Source organism: Bufo bufo, chromosome 8, assembly GCF_905171765.1.
Source record: "Bufo bufo chromosome 8, aBufBuf1.1, whole genome shotgun sequence".
Lineage (NCBI taxonomy): Eukaryota > Metazoa > Chordata > Amphibia > Anura > Bufonidae > Bufo > Bufo bufo.
In genome coordinates, this window is record NC_053396.1 from 58,229,527 (window position 1) to 58,253,056 (window position 23,530).

At 44.7% G+C, this 23,530-nt stretch overlaps 1 long non-coding RNA gene across 1 annotated transcript in view; it reads right to left on the reverse strand.

Moving 5' to 3' along the window:
• The window catches only part of LOC120977753, a 28,128-nt gene that overhangs the window by 4,394 nt on the left and 204 nt on the right, over window positions 1–23,530 (reverse strand). Inside the window, exon 2 of the long non-coding RNA XR_005773954.1 lies at window positions 6,340–6,345. This is a non-coding gene — a long non-coding RNA (uncharacterized LOC120977753). The remainder of the gene's footprint in view (window positions 1–6,339; window positions 6,346–23,530) is intronic.

Genomic DNA, 23,530 nt, shown 5'->3' on the forward strand with positions numbered 1-23,530 from the left:
TACAAAAATCAAAGGGCCAAAGAAGATGTGGCCTCAGCATGAAATTAAAAGAAAAAATTCAACAAACAACATGAATGGAGGGAGCACAGGACAAGGACAAAAGGGGAAATAGGGGACAAAGGATTAAGGAAGTAGGGGGGATAAGTGAAGTGTACAGGAATGTCCAGACGAGACTCTCAAGCCAGCAAATTCCGATACTCCGAGGAGTCTTGAAAGGTGAACCAGGGGGACCACATAGCAACAAAAGCTCTGTTACCACCTTTCAAAGAGGCTGTGAGTTCCTCCATTCTCCGTATCTCTTCAACCTTCTGAATCCATATTCCCATGGAGGGAGGAGAGACAGACTTCCACCTCGCAGGGACACAAGATCTAGCCGCTATTTTTATCATAGTATCTATTAAACGTTAAGTCTTAGACTGCACTACCTCTTGTTCTCTGAAGTCCCAAAAGTCCCACCAATAGGAATAATTCTCTGCTAAGGCACATATGGTAGTAATAGAGCTCCTACAGTGCCCCCAACATGTCCCCACTGTGCCCCAGAAGTAATAATGCTCCCATAGTGCCCATACTAGTAATCATGTTCCTCATAGACCCCCAGTAGTAATAAAGCCCATCATAATGCCGCCCAGTAGTAATAATTCTCCTTATAATGTGCCAGTGCAAAAAATGCCCCCAGTTGAGCTAATGTCCCCATAATGCCCCCATAATGTGCCAGTATAAAATACCCCTATATAGTGCCTCCAGTAAATGTCCCCATAGTGCTCCTCCCCCCTTCTTCCTAGTGTCCCCCATATATATGCCCCATATATATAGTGCTTCAGTAGATGCCCTCAGTGTCCCCCATAATTTGCAAGTATAAAATACCCCTTAGTGCCCCCATAGATGAGCCTTAGTACTCCTCTCTCCCCATAGTACCCACCATATTGTGCCCCAGTACAAAATGCCCCTATACAGAGCCTCCCATATAAAATACCCCTTCTTTGTGGCCTCAGTAGAAGCCCCCATAGTGTTCCTCCCCCCCTTCCCCCATATAAAATACCCCTTTGTGGCTTCAGTAGATACCCCCATAGTGCCCCAATAATGTGCCAGTAAGAAGTGCCACCCAATAATGTGCCAGTAAAAAGTGCCACCAATAATGTGCCAGTAAGAAGTGCCCCCCAATAATGTGCCAGTAACAAGTACCCCCATAGATGACCCCCAATCATGTGCCAACAAGTGCCCCCATAAATGCCCCCCTAATCATGTGCCAGTAACAAGTGACCCATAGATGCCCCCAATCATGTGCCAGTAACAAGTGCCCCCATAGATGCCCCCCAATCATGTTTCTGTAACAGTTGCCCCCAATCATTTACCAGTAACAAGCGCCCCCAATCATGTGCCAGTAAGTAGTACCATGTAAAAAAAATAAACACTTATACTTACCTCCATCAGGCTGGCAGCGATGCGATGCAGGCCTCTTCCAGCTTGTGTCCCGCGCTGTACGGCTCAGGCCTAGTGCCTGCAGCCTATCAGAGGAACTGGGAATGGAGACTCCTCTCTCTCCCCTGCCCTGCCGCAGCCCATCCATCTGTATCGCTGTCCTGAGGAAGGCGATACAGATGACTAAGGAGATAAGCGCTTCCACAATGGAAGCGCTCATCTCACTGTGCCCTGCTGCAGCCCCCCATTTGTCATCAGGGCCGTGCTGCCTGGGGCAATCGCCTCACCTTACCCAATTGGCGGTGTGGCCCTGCTAGCGCCCCCTTGAATGTTGCGCCCAGGGCAACGCCCCCCTCCAAGCTACGCCACTGGCCAGCGGGGCTCAAGAGGCAGCTCCCTTGGGCCACCCAGGAGCAACTGGGCCCGGGGCAGCTGCCCCTTTTGCCTCGCGTTAAAACATGCAACATGCTGCAGCCATTATTTAATGCATATGTCAAATAAAGATGTCTACATGTGTAATATTGGTGTTCTCTAGATCCTAGGATAAACAGACATTGTTATAACATGTTTTATTTTTATTTTTTTAAGTTCAGTTTCCGGCGACTTTAATTGTGTCATGGAAGCTAAAGTGGACCGTTTTTGCTTGGAGAAGGATACTCTCCCCTGTTGCCTCAGGGATCCTCTTTGGCTTGATTTTTGTCAGGAAACTGGATTTTTGGATGTTTGGGGGGCTCAGGATGGGGAGGGAGAGCATCCTGTTTTAGTAAATCGGGGAGGTCTATGTCTAGAATCGACCAAGCCTCTATTGATGCCAGTTATTTAAGCTTTATATTGCATATGAGATATTAGGAAAGGGCAGTGTCTGACCATGCTCCGCTCGCCCTGCAAGATTTTTCTAGCAAGGTGAGGAGAATGGGAAGTTTCCTGTTTAGATTACATTCCCATTGGCTGTCTGTTATGGACAATCATGATTCTATTAAGCAGGAGATTCTATTTTTCTGGGTCACAAATTGTAGCTCTACGATAATTTATTATGTGTGGGATGTGCTCAATGCCTTCATGGGGGGGGGGGGGGGGGGTCTTTGTTAGTAACATCTAAGGAAGGAATCCTTTGTTAGTAACATCATAAGGAAGGAATATGGGAAAAGCGAGAGTGGTGACTTATTTCTTCCATATCTGTTGGAGGTATTTAACACGTAGAGGACATGTACGTGACTTAAGGAAAATAATGAAGGGTGGTCCTATGGGGGTAGTGCAAAGGCACCCCCCACTAAACTACTCGTAAATAGACAAGAGAATGTAAAAAAAGGGGTAGTAACGTTTTAAAACCTAACTTTTAATAGGATAGTTATGAATCCCAACTGGGAAATGGACCCCTACCTGACAAACAAAACACAGACACAAATGGTCAGATGAACAAACACGTCCCAGGAGGGAACGGGACGCGAGTGATGTGACCAGTAAGTATAAACAAAATAACGATAATACTAGAGACCGTGGCTTGTGCCGTGTTCTAAAAACATGCCAGGGAGGCAAAAATAAGGGTAGGTCTTACCGGTAAATGGGCAAGAGGACCGGCCGGTCCAATGCCCTTAGGGGAGATGTTCACACGTATGGATGCGTCCCCCAGTGGTGGTCACTTTGTGCAGGAGGGCCACAGGGAAGAAACTGTCCCTGGTGTTGCCCTACTTGGCCTAAAGCTGCCCTAAAGTGCCTGCTAATACAGGGTCCGATCCCCGCAAGGGGTGGCCCCGTCCGGAACCTAGCCCTAGGAACAATGACCCTAAATGGCCCTGTGAGGACAGGGGAGAGGGCCCTGTGGGGCTCCAATGGCCTGGGTCAGCCAATGAAAAAAGAGGGAGGGGGATTAAACGCTAGTGTGGATGGATGTGCAATATCTCATACACTAGTGTTACGCGTTTCGTTGGAGAGTAAAGAGATGCTATATGTGTCCTATGATAAAGGAACTATAAGTAATTGCCTATGGCAGACCCCACAACTCGTCAGGGGACAGGGGTAGAGGGTACAATATGCCTCCCCACTCGCAACCTATCTGTATGGTCAAAACAGAAATGGGGGAGGGGAGGGAGGGAATACAGGAGTACCAAGGTGGCGCAGACTTAGCGGGACTAGATAGTCCTAGATGACCCAGAATCCTATGAAGTGAAAGAAACACATACAAAGTAATACAATCAGTCTGGGGCGCACATTACCTGAATGCAGTTGCATAGCATGGTACTCAGTACAATGGCATGTTAGATGGGGTTACTCACTGTTTGGCGTGAGGGTCATGAGACTTCTCCTCATGAGGTGCAGCACTACAGATGCAGGTGCCGATCGTCTGACAGCGCATAAGGGCACGCTGAGGGATTTAAATGTGAGGTGGAGAGGTACTTGGCGCATGCGCGGTGGGCGCAGCCGCCGCTCACGTGCCTAGATAGGTGTCACGTGACGCGGACGGGCGCGTCCTTGGATGCGCATGCGCAGATGATAGAGCTGGCAGCCGCATCGCAGCGCAGACTCACCACGTCACTCCTGCCCATACAAGTCATGTGATGGGGGCGTGACCGTGGCGGATCGCTGCAGTAGCTGTCCAGCGGTAGGTATGGGAGCGGCTGCTATATGTGATAGTCCAGCCCCTGCGACAACATACGTACCGATGCTGGGGGGAAGAAAATAACAATCCTCTCCAGCATGGGACCAAGGAAGGGGACTTATTAGGCAGTCCGATAACGGGTATAAATAGAAGTAATAGCAATATAAGCTAAACACACGTACGGCTATACATTAAGGTAGGGAACTGTCAGCAAACAGTCGTTACCGGTTGAAAATAAAACAATCAAACAGGAGGCATAGCTAAAATGTGTCATCCACCTGCGAATATAATGATGTGTCGCAAAGTGGCCCACAGATAGAGCTGGTCTGCACCTGGAGAAATCAGCCCATGATGTATCTGACATATGTGGGGACACCAATGGAGACCACTTTATAAAGAATGAGCATGATGGAGATAATACGGGGTAAATTCCAAGGTCATGTGATCACAACAGGAGGGAAGAGAAGGATACGAACAGTATATATACATGGTCCGCACAGCAGATAGCCAATCTTAAGGAAACTGTGTACTAGTAATGTATATACTGAGCTGACCTATAGGGGAGGTCCCAGGAAGCAGCCATATTGTAATTGGTCGTTCAGGCCGAGGGGTTGGGAGGTCTTTAATTTAAAGATCCACCAGCACTCTCTCTGGAGGATCCTTTTGTCCCAGTCTCCCCCTCGTGGTGGCTTCCTGATGTGCTCTAGGCCTATGAATGTGACGGCGGACTGACGTCCGTCGTGGACAGAGTGAACGTGTCTTGCTACTGGGGTATCCCTGTTGTTGCGGATATCCCCCATGTGTTCACCTATGCGTACCCGTAATTCCCTACGGGTCTTGCCCACATATCTCATGCCGCACTCACAGGTTAAAAGGTAAATAACCCCAGTGGTGCGACAGTTGATGAAATCACGGATATGATGGGCAAAGCCCGTGGGATCCGCTGGCAGGGACTTACACTGTCTGATGAATTTACAGAAGGTACAGCGGCCGCACTTGAAACAACCACGGACTGGACTAGGCAGCCACGTACTTTTCTTAGGGGGATTATAGTGGCTGTGAACGAATCGGTCTCGTAAATTGGTCCCTCTCCTAAAGGTCACTGACGGATGGAGGCTAACTGCGTCGGCCAGGTCTGGGTCCATCAAGAGGGTGCCCCAGTTCCGTCCGAGAATTTCCTTAATTTTAGCAGCCGCAGTGTCAAATGTGCCTATGACCCTTAGTACATTAGGTCGCTCGACTTTCTGGTCCCCGGTCGGATGTAGCAATCTAGTGCGTGTCGTCTGTTGTGCTCGCTGGTAGGCCTGTCTAAGAGTGTTGTCCGGGTACCCCCGTGCTAGGAAGCGTTCTCTCAGTTCACCTGCCTGCCGTGTGAATTCCCGCTGGTCAGAACAGTTGCGTTTGAGCCGTAGGTATTGGCCCACAGGAATACCCCGCTTCAAAGGGACAGGATGACAGCTGTCCCAGCGAAGCAGGGAATTGGTGGAGCTCTCTTTACAGTATATGGTGGTCTGTAGGCCCCCTTTAGTGTCTCTAGATATACATAGATCAAGAAAGGGGAGATTATTCCGTACAATGGATGAAGTAAATCTGAGATTGATGCTGTTATGATTTAACTCCTCCACCAACCTACCGAAATCGTCCTCTGAGCCGCTCCACAGGATGAAGATGTCATCTATGTAGCGAGCCCAGAGGACGATGAACTCCGTGTACCACCCAACCCCTCGGCCTGAACGACCAATTACAATATGGCTGCTTCCTGTGACCTCCCCTATAGGTCAGCTCAGTATATACATTACTAGTACACAGTTTCCTTAAGATTGGCTATCTGCTGTGCGGACCATGTATATATACTGTTCGTATCCTTCTCTTCCCTCCTGTTGTGATCACATGACCTTGGAATTTACCCCGTATTATCTCCATCATGCTCATTCTTTATAAAGTGGTCTCCATTGGTGTCCCCACATATGTCAGATACATCATGGGCTGATTTCTCCAGGTGCAGACCAGCTCTATCTGTGGGCCACTTTGCGACACATCATTTTATTCGCAGGTGGATGACACATTTTAGCTATGCCTCCTGTTTGATTGTTTTATTTTCAACCGGTAACGACTGTTTGCTGACAGTTCCCTACCTTAATGTATAGCCGTACGTGTGTTTAGCTTATATTGCTATTACTTCTATTTATACCCGTTATCGGACTGCCTAATAAGTCCCCTTCCTTGGTCCCATGCTGGAGAGGATTGTTATTTTCTTCCCCCCAGCATCGGTACGTATGTTGTCGCAGGGGCTGGACTATCACATATAGCAGCCGCTCCCATACCTACCGCTGGACAGCTACTGCAGCGATCCGCCACGGTCACGCCCCCATCACATGACTCGTATGGGCAGGAGTGACGTGGTGAGTCTGCGCTGCGATGCGGCTGCCAGCTCTATCATCTGCGCATGCGCATCCAAGGACGCACCCGTCCGCGTCACGTGACACCTATCTAGGCACGTGAGCGGCGGCTGCGCCCACCGCGCATGCGCCAAGTACCTCTCCACCTCACATTTAAATCCCTCAGCGCGCCCTTATGCGCTGTCAGACGATCGGCACCTGCATCTGTAGTGCCGCACCTCATGAGGAGAAGTCTCATGACCCTCACGCCAAACAGTGAGTAACCCCATCTAACATGCCATTGTACTGAGTACCATGCTATGCAACTGCATTCAGGTAATGTGCGCCCCAGACTGATTGTATTACTTTGTATGTGTTTCTTTCACTTCATAGGATTCTGGGTCATCTAGGACTATCTAGTCCCGCTAAGTCTGCGCCACCTTGGTACTCCTGTATTCCCTCCCTCCCCTCCCCCATTTCTGTTTTGACCATACAGATAGGTTGCGAGTGGGGAGGCATATTGTACCCTCTACCCCTGTCCCCTGACGAGTTGTGGGGTCTGCCATAGGCAATTACTTATAGTTCCTTTATCATAGGACACATATAGCATCTCTTTACTCTCCAACGAAACGCGTAACACTAGTGTATGAGATATTGCACATCCATCCACACTAGCGTTTAATCCCCCTCCCTCTTTTTTCATTGGCTGACCCAGGCCATTGGAGCCCCACAGGGCCCTCTCCCCTGTCCTCACAGGGCCATTTAGGGTCATTGTTCCTAGGGCTAGGTTCCGGACGGGGCCACCCCTTGCGGAGATCGGACCCCGTATTAGCAGGCACTTTAGGGCAGCTTTAGGCCAAGTAGGGCAACACCAGGGACAGTTTCTTCCCTGTGGCCCTCCTGCACAAAGTGACCACCACTGGGGGACGCATCCATACGTGTGAACATCTCCCCTAAGGGCATTGGACCGGCCGGTCCTCTTGCCCATTTACCGGTAAGACCTACCCTTATTTTTGCCTCCCTGGCATGTTTTTAGACCACGGCACAAGCCACGGTCTCTAGTATTATCGTTATTTTGTTTATACTTACTGGTCACATCACTCGCGTCCCGTTCCCTCCTGGGACGTGTTTGTTCATCTGACCATTTGTGTCTGTGTTTTGTTTGTCAGGTAGGGGTCCATTTCCCAGTTGGGATTCATAACTATCCTATTAAAAGTTAGGTTTTAAAACGTTACTACCCCTTTTTTTACATTCTCTGGACGTGACTTAAGGACCAGCGCCGTACATGTACTGTGGGCTGATCGGGTGGGTGCAGGAGCTGTGCCTGTCCATTCAGTGGCACAAACCTGACAGTCGCTGACAGCCGAGCCCCTGCTGCATACGCCGTCATCGATGAAAACACAGTATTTACTCGGCTGACCGCAGCATGCAGGGGGTTTATGAAGAGTAAAGGTTCCCTCCGCATCCCCATGCTGCAGGCATCGGAGCTTGCTTGCTACGGAAGCCTGTGAGATCCAGCCCCTTGGGCTGGGTCTCATAGGCAGGCTGTCAGTGTAAAGGCTGACAGGCAATGCATTACAATACAGATGTATTGTAATGCATTGCAGAGGGGATCAGACCCGCAAAAGTTGAAGTCCCAGAGTGGAATAAAAATAAAAAGTTGAGTGTTTATCATAATATTTTTTTTTTAAAAAAATTCAAGTAAAAAATAAAAGTGCTAAAACTATAATTTTTTGTTACCTTACATCACAAAAAAAGTAATACCAAGTGATCAAATAGTCATATGTACCCCAAAATAGTACCAATCAAACCATCTCATTCCACAAAAAATTAGCCCCATACATAAGACAATCGCCCAAAAAAAAATAATATTGGACTTTCAGAATATGGAGACACAAAAACCATTTTCAAAAATGCTTTCATTGTGCAAATCCAAAATTAATAAAAAAAACAGACATATTAGGTATGCTACGTCCGTAACAACCTGTTCTATAAAAATATTACATGATCCACCCCGTCACCTGAATGCTGTAAAAAAAAAAACAACTGTGCTAAAAGATAAATTTTAATGTACCCCAAAATAGTACCAATCAAACAGTCATCTTATCACAAAAATTGATCCTCAACATAAGACAATCGACTAAAAAATAAATAAAAAATATGGCTTTCAGAATATGGAGACAAAAGCATGATTTTCAAAAATGCTTTTATTTTGTAAGCGAAAATAAATGATGGTCGCGCTGCCCAATTCACAGGAGTCCAACCAGAGATATATCGAGTTGGTAAGCTTCTTACAATGCAGACACACAATGAATCCAGGGATCGATACACCAATTGGCATCCAAAATCCTCTGTAATGAAATTGTGGCGCACAATAGTGAAGTTCCGACAAAATTGGTTTCCCAAAAGTATTTATTATACTTACAAAATGTTATATGTAAGTATAAGGAGGAGTGTAATTTGATATCATGTGATTCGACTACTAGGAGTTGTAGAATTTTAGTGGATGAAGGTGTCAGGTGATCGGAGTAAGAACCATTTGACTATTTTATTAATGGAAAGGTTGGTTGTTTAGAATGAAAAGGAGGAATGAAGATTTTGTTGTTTTATTGAATAAGACTTGATGTGTTATGTTTGTTTAAAAAAATTAAATTGTTTTAAAGAATGTGATTGTTTTAAAAGAATAAGGTGTAACCTCGAGGAGGGGACGTGCTTTATGCATGTCCTTAAATATCACACCTGAAGGGAGTGGTATTACCGCCCCTGATAAAGCTGACTGGCGAAACCTAGGTCGGGTGCTACATGAGGAACTATTATATGTTTTATGCCTTTTAACATATAACATTTTGTAAGTATAATAAATACTTTTTGGAAACCAATTTTGTCGGAACTTCACTATTGTGCGCCACAATTTCATTACAGCGGATTTTGGATGCCAATTGGTGTATCGATCCCTGGATTCATTGTGTGGCTGCATTGTAAGAAGCATTGTAAGAAGCTTGACAACTCAATATATATCTGGTTGGACGGACTCCTGTGAATTGGGCAGCGCGACCATCATTTCTTTTCGCTTGAACTTTATGTGAACTTGACCCACGTCACGCGGTGGACTTGCAGCGCCGATAAGTATCCTTAAACACATTGAGAGACACTTCTTTTAATTTCTTTTATTTTGTAAAACCGAAATTAAAAAAACCTGACATTTTAGGTATTGCCATGTCCGTAGCAACCTGCTCTATAAAAATATTACATGATCCACCCCATCACCTGAATGCCATAAAAAATAAAAACTGCTAAAACATAAATATTTTGTCACCTTACATCACAAAAAGTGTAATGCCAATTGATAAAATAGTCATATGTACCCCAAAATAGTACCAATCAAACCATCACCTCATTCCACAAAAATTGAGCCCCTACATAAAACAATCGCCCGAAAAAATAATAATGTCTTTCAGAATAGAGACACGAAGGCCTCATGCTCACGGATGTTGTTTTGATCCGCATCCGAGCTGCAGTTTTGGCGGTTCGGATGCGGACCCATTCACTTTAATGGGGCCGCAAGAGATGCGGCCAGCACCCGTGTGCTGTTCGCATCCATTGCTCCGTTCCGTGGCCCCACAAAAAAAATAACATGTCCTATTCTTGTCCGCGCAAGAAAGCAGCACATAGGGAGCAGAAGGATATGGAATATATACCCAATAGTCTAGAACAGCAAGAACAAAAATCATCCGGCAGGATCCTGAATCCAATGGAGACCCCGTGGAAAACGCAAGTATTGACGACAAAACTATTGAGCATGTTCAATAATGTGGAAAAGCTTATGCTCAACGAAATACAACACCATCTGGATGCAAAATTGCTAGATATTTACTTAACCAGAAAACATTGTACCACGTGGTCTCAGACTACGTTTTGAGAATTCTTTTAAAGACTATATTGACTTTTGCAAAGAATGGGATATGTATTTGTTGGAGTGTGCAAAAGGTCTAATAACTAGACTAATAGATAAAAGAAAGTCTCTGTATTCATTATTGGGTTATAAAATTGATGAATGTCACATGGAACTAAATAAGCATACAGTGCTGCCCATAATTATTCATACCCCTGGCAAATTTTGACTTAAAGTTACTTTTATTCAACCAGCAAGTAATTTTTTGACGGGAAATGACATAGGTTTCTCCCAAAAGATAATAAGAAGATGTACGAGAGGCATTATTGTGGAAAAAAACATTTCTCAGCTTTTATTTACATTTGAGCAAAAAGTGTCCAGTCCAAAATTATTCATACCCTATTTAATAATCAATAGAAAAACCTTTATTGGCTATTACAGCAATCAAACGCTTCCTATAATTGCAGACAAGCTTTTTGCATGTCTCCACAGGTATTTTTGCCCATTCATCTTTAGCAATGAGCTCCAAATCTTTCAGGTTGGAGGGTCTTCTTGCCATCACCCTGATCTTTAGCTGCCTCCACTGATTCTCAATTGGATTCAAGTCTGGACTCTGGCTGGGCCACTCCAAAACGTTAATGTCTGCTAACCATTTCTTCACCACTTTTGCTGTGTGTTTTGGGTCATTGTCATGCTGAAATGTCCACTGGTGCCCAAGACCAAGTTTCTCTGCAGACTGCGTGATGTTGTCGTTAAGAATCCTCATGTATTGCTCTTTTTTCATGGTGCCGTTTACAGTGATTAGGTTCCCTGGTCCATTGGCTGAAAAACACCCCCAAAGCATTAGGTTCCCACCACCATGTTTGACAGTGGGGATGGTGTTCTATGGGTTGAAGGCTTATTTTTTACACCAAATAAAGGAAACATCATTGTGACCAATCAATTCAATTTTTGTTTCATCTGACCATAACACAGACCAGAAGTCTTCTTCTTTGTCCAGATGAGCTTTTGCAAAGGCCAAGCGAGCATTTGTGTGCCTTATCTGCAGAAGTGGCATCCTCCTTGGTCTGCATTGTGCAGTGTCCGTTGGATTGTCCGCCTTGAGACATTGCCACCAGCAGAGCCTAGATTCACCAGAATGGCCTTGGTGGTGATCCATAGATTATTTTTCACCTCTCTAACTATCCTCCTGGCCAGCACAGGTGTCACTTTTGGCTTCCGACCACGTCCTCTGAGATTTTCCACAGTGCGGAACATCTTCTAGTACATAGTCTTATTATTAGGGTTGAGCGAACCCGAACTTTAGGATTTTTGGACCCCGGACCCGAACATTTCAGTAAAAGTTCGGGTTCGGTGTTCGGCGCTTTCTTGGCGCTTTTTGAAAGGCTGCAGAGCAGCCAATCAACAAGCGGTTTACTGTCTGACCTTAGAAGCCATCACAGCCATGCCTACTAATGGCATGTCTGTGATTGGCCAGTGTAACATGTGACCCAGCCTCTATATAAGCTGAAGTCACGTAGCGCTTCACGTCACTCTGCTGTGCTTAGTGTAGGGAGAGGATGATGCTGGTGATTTCAGGGAGAGAATAGGAGAGAGTTTTTGCTCAAAATTTTAATCTAACTCAGCGATCTACATGGATTGTGTTTTGTGGGTGCAGGGCACAATTTTTTTATCCTGCCCTTAGCCCAGTGACCGAAAAAAAATAACTTTAATAAGTCAGTTAGGTGGGCGGCGGCCATTTTATGCAAGCTCAGTGCACCAGCACTGCATCTGAGCTTTTGGGACATTGAAAATCAAATTTCTTTTGGCAATTTACAACATCTGGTGCTGGCTTAGTCAGTGTGCAATTTAAGCTAGAAATACAGCCATCATTTTCTGTGGTTTTAAAAACACACTTTTTTTGCCAAAAAACACTATTTTCAGGCCTTGCAGCATCAGCACATGTGAAATTACAGGCTTATATACTGCTGTCCAATTCAGTTATTAAACAAACACCCGTTTGGGCAAAAAATGTTTATTTGGCAGCCTTTGATGAAGATGTCATTGTGAGATACACCCTTTATACATTTGGGTTAGATTCAGATATTTGAAATACCGCCATTTGGTGCACAAATCTTTAATTCAGGTCTACTGTGGGTCAGGCCGTGTGAGATACACCCTTTAAATACAGGGGTTTGATTCAGGTATTTGAAATACAGCCATTTTGGACAAAGAAATCTTTAATTGAGGCCTACTGTGGGTCAGGCCTTGTGAGATGCACCCTTTAAATACAGGGGTTTGATTCAGGTATTTGAAATACAGCCATTTTGGACAAAGAAATCTTTAATTGAGGCCTACTGTGGGTCAGGCCTTGTGAGATACACCCTTTAACTACAGGGGTTTGAAATAAAGATTTGTTTGCCCAAAATGGCTATAATTGAGGCCTACTGTGGGTCAGGCCGTGTGAGATACACCCTTTACATACTGTCGTTATATTCTACTATTAAACACCCATTTAGGGCAAGATCCTAAATTCGAGAAATATGAGGAGAGCGTCAAATAAGGGACGTGGCCCAGGTCGTGGTGCTGCTCGTGGCGCTCCTGTTGCAGGGAGAGGACGTGGTCGATCTGTGCCAGCTACACGCACAAGTGAAAACCCTTCCTCAGGTGCGAGTAGGCCACAGAACCTACAGCGGTATTTGGTCAGGCCTTATGCGGCTCTACGAATGGTGAAGCCTGAACAAGTACAGGCGATAATAGATTGGGTTGCTGACAGTGGATCCAGTTCCTCCATATTGTCTCCCACCCAGTCTCCTGCTGAAAGACCACAGTTGGCACCTGCAGCCGATGTCCATCAGTCTTTCACCTCACCCCCTTGGAAATCAGCCAAGCAGTCTGAGCCCCAAGTCATGCAGCAGTCTCTTCTGCTTTTTGATGACTCTTAGCAGGGTTTCCCAGGGCCATACACCTAGCCCTGCCCCAGAAGTGGAAGAGATTGAGTGCACCGATGCCCAACCACTTATCTTTCAAGATGAGTACATGGGAGGACCATCGCATCACGTCTCGAATGAAGACGAAACACAGGTGCCAACTGCTGGGGCTTTTGAAAGTGTGCAGACCGACAAGGAAGGCAGGGGTGAAGACTGGGTGGAAGATGATGTAGAGGACGATGAGGTCCTCGACCCCACATGGAATCAAGGTCATGCGAGTGACCTATGTAGTTCGGAGGAAGAGGCTGTGGTCGCACAGAGCCACCAGCACAGCAGAAGAGGGAGCAGGGTGCAAAAGCGGAGCGGCCGTCCTCTAGACAGTACGCCTGCTACTGCCCACCGCAGCAAGGGACCGAGCACACCAAAGCCAGCTCCAAGGAGTTCCCTGGCGTGGCAGTACTTCCGACAATGTGCTATCGACAAGACACGAGTGGTTTGCACGCTGTGCAATCAGAGCCTGAAGCGAGGCATAAACGTTCTCAACCTGAGCACAACCTGCATGACCAGGCATTTAACCTCTTCAGGAAACATGACAAATCATTGAGCAGGCACCTTGGCTAAATGCGCGGGGGGTCCCGTGACCCCCCATGTCGGCGATCGCTGCAAACCGCAGGTTAATTTAGACCTGCGGTTTGCGGCTTTACCTGCGGTTTACAGCGGTGCCATCGGGTCCCTATGCGGCTGTAGGGGGGACCCGATGGCATGGAAGGCAGCGCGATGCCTAAGGAAGGCATCGCGCTGCCTTCCGGTGACGAGCCTGTGAGATCCAGCCCCCTGGATCTCACAGGCCAGAAGCTGTATGAGTAATACTCACTGTATTACTCATACAGCCAATGCATTCCAATACAGAAGTATTGGAATGCATTGTAAAGGATTAGACCCCTAAAAGTTAAAGTCCAAAGTGGGACAAAAAATAAAGTGAAAAAAAAGTTGAAAAAATAAAGTTTTCCCCCCAAAAATTTTAAGTTTCAAGTAAAAATAAACAAAAACATTTTCCCCAAATAAAGTAAACAAAAAATTGGTAAAAAATAGGGGGGGGGGGGAAAAGTATACATATTAGGTATTGCCGTGTCCGTATCGACCGGCTCTATAAACATAACACATGACCTAACCCCTCAGATAAACACCGTAAAAAATAAAAACTGTGCTAAATAAACCATTTTTTTGTCACTTTGCATCACAAAAAGTACAACAGCAAACGATCAAAAAGGCTTTTGCCCACCAAAATAGTACCAATCTAACCGTCACCTCATCCCGCAAAAAATGAGCCCCTACCTGAGACAATCGCCCAAAAAAAAAAAAACTATGGCTCAGAATATGGAGACACTAAAACATAATTTTTTTTGTTTTAAAAAATCTGTTATTGTGTAAAACTTACATAAATAAATAAAAAGTATACATATTAGGTATCGCCGCGTCCGTATCGACCGGCTCTATAAAAATATCACATGACCTAACCCCTCAGATGAACACCGTAAAAAAATTAAAATAAAAACTGTGCTAAATAAACAATTTTTTGTCACCTTACATCACAAAAAGTGTAATAGCAAGAGATCAAAAAGTCACACGCACCCCAAAATAGTGCCAATAAAACCGTCATCTCATCCCGCAAAAATAATACTCTACCCAAGGTAATCGCCGAAAAACTAAAAAAATTATGGCTCTCAGACTATGGAAACACTAAAACATTATTTTTTTTTTGTTTAAAAAAAGAAATCATTGTGTAAAACTTACACAAATAAAAAAAAAGTATACATATTAGGTATCGCCGCATCCGTGACAACCTGGTCTATAAAAATAACACATGATCTGACCTGTCAGATGAATATTGTAAATAACAAAAAATAAAAACGGTGCTAAAACAGCTATTTCTTGTTACCTTGCCTCACAAAAAGTGTAATATAGAGCAACCAAAAATCATATGTACCCTAAATAAGTACCAACAATACTGCCACCCTATCCCGTAGTTTCTAAAATGGGGCCACTTTTTAGGAGTTTCTACTCTAGGGGTGCATCAGGGGGGCTTCAAATGGGACATGTTGTCAAAAAAAACAGTCCAGCAAAATCTGCCTTCCAAAAACCGTATGGCATTCCTTTCCTTCTGCGCCCTGCCGTGTGCCCGTACAGCGGTTTACGACCACATATGGGGTGTTTCTGTAAACTACAGAATCAGGGCCATAAATATTGAGTTTTGTTTGGCTGTTAACCATTGCTTTGTAACTGGAAAACAATTATTAAAATGGAAAATCTGCCAAAAAAGTGAAATTTTTAAATTGTATCTCTATTTTCCATTAATTCTTGTGGAACACCTAAAGGGTTAACGACGTTTGTAAAATCAGTTTTGAATACCTTGAGGGGTGTAGTTTCTTAGATGGGGTCACTTTTATGGAGTTTCTACTCTAGGGTTGCATCAGGGGGGCTTCAAATGGGACATGGTGTCAAAAAAACCAGTCCAGCAAAATCTGCCTTCCAAAAACCGTATGGCATTCCTTTCCTTCTGCGCCCTGCCGTGTGCCCGTACAGCGGTTTACGACCACATATGGAGTATTTCTGTAAACTACAGAATCAGGGCCATAAATATTGAGGAATTCTTGTGGAACACCTAAAGAGTTAACAAAGTTTGTAAAATCAGTTTTGAATACCTTGAGGGGTTTAGTTTATAGAATGGGGTCATTTTTGGGTGGTTTCTATTATGTAAGCCTCGCAAAGTGACTTCAGACCTGAACTGGTCCCTAAAAATTGGGTTTTTGAAAATTTCTGAAAAATTTCAAGATTTGCTTCATTTTTGGTAAATTTGGTATTTTTTTTAATAAATAAAAATTAATTTTTTTGATTTCATTTTACCAGTGTCATGAAGTACAATATGTGATGAAAAACAATCTCAGAATGGCCTGGATAAGTCAAAGCGTTTTAAAGTTATCACCACTTAAAGTGACACTGGTCAGATTTGCAAAAAATGGTCTGGTCCTTAAGGTGAAATAATGCTGTGTCCCTAAGGGGTTAAGTGCTAAGCACGAGCTGCAGTGGAGTAGACACCTCAAAAACCAAGAAAGGTCTCTGGCTCCTCCTGCTTCCGTCTCGGCCTCTTCATCCACCTCTGGAGTGATAGTGCCACCTGCCACCCCGCAAACAGAGGATCTTCCAGCAACACCACCACCTGGGTCACCAAGCATCTCCACAATGTCCCACGGAAGCGTTCCTATTCCTCTCCAGCGTTTGGGAGATGGAGAGCTGAAGTACCCCACTACACACCCGCGATCCCTAGCCCTGAATGCCTGCATTTCTAAATTACTAGCCTTTAAAATGCTGTCATTCCGTCTGGTGGAGACAGATAGTTTTAAAGGCCTTATGGCGGTGCCTGTCCCACAGTATGTCGTGCTCAGCCGCCACTACTTTTCCAGGAGAGCCATCCCTTCCCTGCACAACCAAGTAGGGGGCAAAATCAGGTGTGCACTGCACAACGCCATCTGTGGCAAGGTGCACCTGACTACGGATATGTGGACCAGTAAGCACGGTCAGGGACGTTATATCTCCATAACAGAACACTGGGTAAATGCAGTGGCGGTTGGGCCTGAGGTGGATAGCAGTTTGGCGCATGTCATTCCACCACCGAGGATTGCAGGGCGCTTCAGTTTGCCTCCTGTTGCTTCCTCCTCCTACTCTGCTTCCTCATCCTCTACCAGCTCTTCATCCGGTCAGCGTAACACCTTCACCACCAACTTCAGCACAGCCAGGGGTAAACGACAGCAGGCAGTTTTAAAACTTATATGTTTGAAGGACAAACCCCATACTGCGCAGGAGCTGTGGACGGGCCTTGAACAACAGACCGATGAGTGGTTTGTGCCAGTCAGCCTCAAGACCGGCCTGGTGGTGTGCAATAATGGGCGAAATCTCGTAGCAGCTCTGGGACTAGCCGGTTTAACGCACATCCCTTGCCTGGCGCATGTGCTGAATTTGGTGGTGCAGAGATTCCTTAAAAATTACTCCGATATGTCAGAGCTGCTGCATAAAGTGCGGGCCGTCTGTGCGCGCTTTCGGCGTTCTCACCCTGCTGCTGCTCGCCTGTCAGCGCTGCAGCGTAACTTCGGCCTTCCCGCTCACAGCCTCATTTATGACGTGCCCACAAGGTGGAAATCCACCTTGCACATGCTGGCCAGACTGTGCGAGCAGCAGCAGTCGATAGTGGAGTTTCAGCTGCAGCACGCACGGGTGAGTCGCTCGGCGGAACAGCACCACTTCACCACCAATGACTGGGCCTCCATGCGTGACCTGTGTTCCTTGTTGCGCCGTTTCGAGTACTCCACCAACATGGCCAGTGCCGATAACGCTGTTTTCAGCGTTACTATCCCACTTTTATGCCTCCTTGAAAAAACACTGCTGGCGATGATGGAAGAGGATGTGGCACAGGAGGAGGAAGAGGGATCATTTCGTAGGGTTTCCGGCCAGTCATTCCCAAGTGGCTCCGAGGGTGGGTTCCTGCACCCACAAACCCAAGGTACACAATTGTCCAGCCAGGGCACAGTTCTGGAGGATGACGAGATGGAGGAGGAGGAGGAACCATGTTCACAGCAGGGTGGCATCCAGACCAGCTCATGGCCATCACTGGTGCATGGCTGGGGGGATACAGAGAACACAAACGATACACCTCCCACAGAGGACAGCTTTTCGTTGCCTCTGGGCAGCCTGGCACACATGAGCGATTACATGCTGCAGTGTCTCCGCAACGACCGCTGAGTTGCCCACATTCTAACTTGTGCTGATTACTGGGTGGCCACCCTGCTGGATCCCCGTTACAAGGACAACGTATCGTCCTTAATTCCATCAGTGGAGCGTAATCGTAAGATGCGCGAGTACAAGCGCACGCTGGTAGACGCGCTGCTGGTGGCATTCCCACCTGACAGTGGAAGCACAAGGCGAAGGCATAGAAAGAGGTCGGCATCGCAGCTGGGGCGCCGCCAGCACCTCAGAAGGCAGGGTTAGCATGGCCGAAATGTGGAAAAGCTTTGTCAGCACGCGACAACAACCAGCACCACCAGCTGATATGAAACGTCTTAGCAGGAGGCAGCATTTCACTAACATGGTGGAGCAGTATGTGTGCACACGCCTACACGTACTGAATGATGGGTCTGCCCCCTTTAACTTCTGGGTCTCCAAATTGGGCACATGGCCTGAGCTTGCCCTTTACGCCTTGGAGGTGCTGGCCTGCCCTGCAGCCAGTGTATTATCTGAACGTGTGTTTAGCATGGCAGGGGGTGTCATCACAGACAGGCGCAGCCGCCTGTCCACAGCCAATGTGAACAAGCTCACGTTCATTAAAATGAACCAGGCATGGATCCCTCAGGACTTGTCCGTACCTTGTGCAGAATAGACATGTATACCGGCACTAACCAGCCATTGTTATACTGCAGCGCAATTGCTCATACTTGTATTTTGGATATTTCACACTCTTTTAGAGTGTACCCTAATTTAAAAAAATAAAATTAAAACCAAAAACCTGTATTGGCTACCTCGTCCTCCTCCACCGCCGCTTCCACCTACACCGCTATGTCCACCGCCTCCTCAAACTCCTACTCCATATGGAACTCCACCTCATAAATCAAATTTTTTTTTTATTTGTACATATTTTATTTTATATCATTTCACTACTTTGTCAGTTACATTTTCGGGTGAAATTAACCAATTTTTGGGTGTATAGTACCACTGCTATACCTAGTAGACAGGTTAAACAAAAAATATATAATTGTCAGTTATATATTCTGGTGAAATTCACCAATTTTTGGGTGTGATGTACCACTCTTATACCTAGTAGACCGAAATAAATAAATAAATTGTCAGTTACATTTTCTGGTGAAATTCACCAATTTTTGGGTGTGATGTACCACTGCTATACCTAGTAGACAGGTTAAAAAAATAAATATATAGTCAGTTACATTTTCTGGTGAAATTCACAAATTTTTGGGTGTGATGTACCACTGCTATACCTAGTAGACAGGTTAAAAAAAAATATATATAGTCAGTTAAATTTTTGGGTGAAATTCACCAATTTTTGGGTGTAATATATCCCTCCTCTACCTAGCTGACAGCTTCATAAATTTCAATAATTTTTCTGTTACATTCTTGGGTTGACATTATACAATTTTAGACGTGAATAAACACCTGGTATGCATAGGTGACAGGGAATAAAATTTAATAAATTATTCAGTAATTAATGCGTGCCACATCCTTTCGTTCAATGCTTAAACTTTGAAAAGTTGTCACACTTTTATGCTTTAATAATTTCTCCCATATTTCAATTCTATATTTTTTAATTTGAAAAAATTAATCCTCCCTTGGATGTGGTCTCTCTTTCTCACGCTCCCTCTCTGGCCTGGAACCCTGATTCCCCGCCACCCGTGTTCACCATGGTGGGCGCATAAAAGAACATCAAAAGTTGATAGAGCAGATATCAAATTGGATCGTGAACATCACAGGGACGTGCGACATGGTGGGGCAGTAAGTGTGCAAACGCCTACACGAACTGACGGATAGGGGTCAGCCCCTGCAACTTCTGGGTCTCCAAATTGGGCACATGGCCTGAGCTTGCCCTTTACCCCTTGGAGGTGCTGGCCTGCCCTGCAGCCAGTGTATTATCTGAACGTGTGTTTAGCATGACTGGAGGGGGTTATCACAGGTTATATTTCCCAATGTTTTGGGGTGTACCCTAATTTTAAAAATAAAATGTAAAACCAAAAAGCAGTGTAAGCTACCTCCTCCACCACCGCTAACACCTACACCGCCACATCCACCACCTCCTCAACCTCCTACTCCATATGGACCTCGTCCTCGTAGATCAAGATTATTATTTTTCATTTTTACCTATTTTATGTTATTTAAAGTCATTTCCCTATCCACATTTGTTTGCAGAGCACTTGCCATGCTCTTAACCACATTTTGATCTCATTTGCAGCCCTCTAGCCCTTTCAATGACATTTATACAGCCATTTTAGTGCTCAAAAGTTCGGGTCCCCATTGACTTCAATGGGGTTCGGGGTCAAGTTCGAGTCCCGGACTCGAACTTTTTTCTCAAGTTCGGCCGAACCCGTCGAACCTGAACATCCAGGTGTCCGCTCAACTCTAATTATGAACACTATATTAGGCCCAGATTATTGGAATCTGCAATACAGACACTGTTTTCTGATGTAGTACAGTATTGGTAACAGAACACCACAGATTATGAACACTATATTAGGCCCAGATTATTGGAATCTGCAATACAGACACTGTTTTCTGATGTAGTACACTATTGGCTACAGAACACCACATAATATAGACACTATATTAGGCCCAGATTATTTGAATCTGCAATACAGACATTGTTTTCTGATGTAGTACACTATTGGTTACAGAACACCACAGATTATAGATACCATATTAGGCTCAGATCATTGGAATCTGCAATACAGACACTGTTTTCTGATGAAGTACACTATTGGTTACAGAGCACGACATATTATAGACACTATATTAGGCCCAGATTATTGGAATCTGCAATACAGACACTGTTTTCTGATGTAGTACAGTATTGGTAACAGAACACCACAAATTATGAACACTATATTATGCCCAGAGTATTGAAATCTGCAATACAGACACTGTTTTCTGATGTAGTACAGAATTGGCTACATAACACCACAGATTATAGACACTATATTAGGCCCAGATTATTGGAATCTACAGTACAGACACTGTTTTCAGATGTAGTACACTATTGGCTACAGAACACCACAGAATATAGATACTATATAAGACCCAGATTATTGAAATCTACAATACAGACACTGTTTTCTGATGTAGTACACTATTGGTTACAGAACACCACAGATTATAGACAATATATAAGGCCCAGATTATTGGAATCTGCAATACAGACACTGTTTTCTGATGTAGTACAGTATTAGTAACAGAATACCACAGTTTATGGACACTATATTAGGCCCAGTTTATTGGAATCTGCAATACAGACACTGTTTTCTGATGTAGTACAGTATTGGCTGCATAACACCAAAGATTATGACCACTATATTTAGCCCAGATTATTGGAATCTGCAATACAGACACTGTTGTTGTTTTCTGCTGTAGTACAGTATTGGTAACAGAACACCACAGATTATGGACACTATATTAGGCCTAGATTATTGGAATCTGCAATACAGACACTGTTTTGTGATGTAGTACAGTATTGGCTACAGAACATCACAGATTATAGACACTATATTAGGCCCAGATTATTGGAATCTGCATAACAGACACTGTTTTCTGATGTAGCACACTATTGGCTACTGAACACCACATAATATAGACACTATATTAGGCCCAGATTATTTGAATCTGCAATACAGACATTGTTTTCTGATGTAGTACACTATTGGTTACAGAACACCACAGATTATAGATACCATATTAGGCCCAGATCATTGGAATCTGCAATACAGACACTGTTTTCTGATGAAGTACACTATTGGTTACAGAGCACGACATATTATAGACACTATATTAGGCCCAGATTATTGGAATCTGCAATACAGACACTGTTTTCTGATGTAGTACAGTATTGGTAACAGAACACCACAAATTATGAACACTATATTATGCCCAGAGTATTGAAATCTGCAATACAGACACTGTTTTCTGATGTAGTACAGAATTGGCTACATAACACCACAGATTATAGACACTATATTAGGCCCAGATTATTGGAATCTACAGTACAGACACTGTTTTCAGATGTAGTACACTATTGGCTACAGAACACCACAGAATATAGATACTATATAAGACCCAGATTATTGAAATCTACAATACAGACACTGTTTTCTGATGTAGTACACTATTGGTTACAGAACACCACAGATTATAGACAATATATAAGGCCCAGATTATTGGAATCTGCAATACAGACACTGTTTTCTGATGTAGTACAGTATTAGTAACAGAATACCACAGTTTATGGACACTATATTAGGCCCAGTTTATTGGAATCTGCAATACAGACACTGTTTTCTGATGTAGTACAGTATTGGCTGCATAACACCAAAGATTATGACCACTATATTTAGCCCAGATTATTGGAATCTGCAATACAGACACTGTTGTTGTTTTCTGCTGTAGTACAGTATTGGTAACAGAACACCACAGATTATGGACACTATATTAGGCCTAGATTATTGGAATCTGCAATACAGACACTGTTTTGTGATGTAGTACAGTATTGGCTACAGAACATCACAGATTATAGACACTATATTAGGCCCAGATTATTGGAATCTGCATAACAGACACTGTTTTCTGATGTAGTACACTATTGGCTACTGAACACCACATAATATAGACACTATATTAGGCCCAGATTATTTGAATCTGCAATACAGACATTGTTTTCTGATGTAGTACACTATTGGTTACAGAACACGAGAACAAAATTTTGATGAGAAAAGACAGAGATATTTCTGTAAATCTGGTGTTGCATTGATACATGACTTGCCACCACCCTATAATGGCGCCGGGAAGAAAGCAGGTGGGTGGACCTACAAAACATGTGGTCAACAGAATCCCTCCTCCCGTGATACGTGCCTTGCCTGTGGGGCTCCCCACCCACAAAACCACACCTTGGTAACTACTCCCCGGCACGTCCCATCACTTCCCGTGTTAGCTACAGCGCCATCTTGTCCCCAGCCAACGCCCATGAACGGACCTTTAATATCATTCGGTCCGGACCCCCCCGTCACTCCTTTGTCACCCCTAGTGTCCTGGTGATCTCTATGCTGTACCCGATGATAAACCCGGATGGCACTTTTATGACGCCCTGTTAGATCATGACCCCCACACCCATAATGGTGGGAGGTCAAACAGAAGAGCCCGATCAAACGCAGTCTGACGAGGCTGTAGAATCTGTGTCGGGCACAAGGAATCACACCCTTCCCCAATTGGCACCATGGAACGGGGGTAGTTGCACTGATGCACAGAACCCAAACACCCAGTCTCAGATTACTGCATTGCAAAGAAATATGCAAGATATAGAGAGGGGCAATTACAAAACCCTTAGGGAAGCCCTGGCACTAACACGTCCCCAGGGCCTGCCCAAATATGTGTCTTTTACTCCACAACAGTTATTCACCATAGTGAATTTACTGCCTGACCCTGAGACCCACCCAATGCCATTTTATAGGAAATTGTCTCAAGTGCACCAAACCTATAGATGTACATAGTCTGATTTGCAAAGTATAGGGGAGAATAAGAC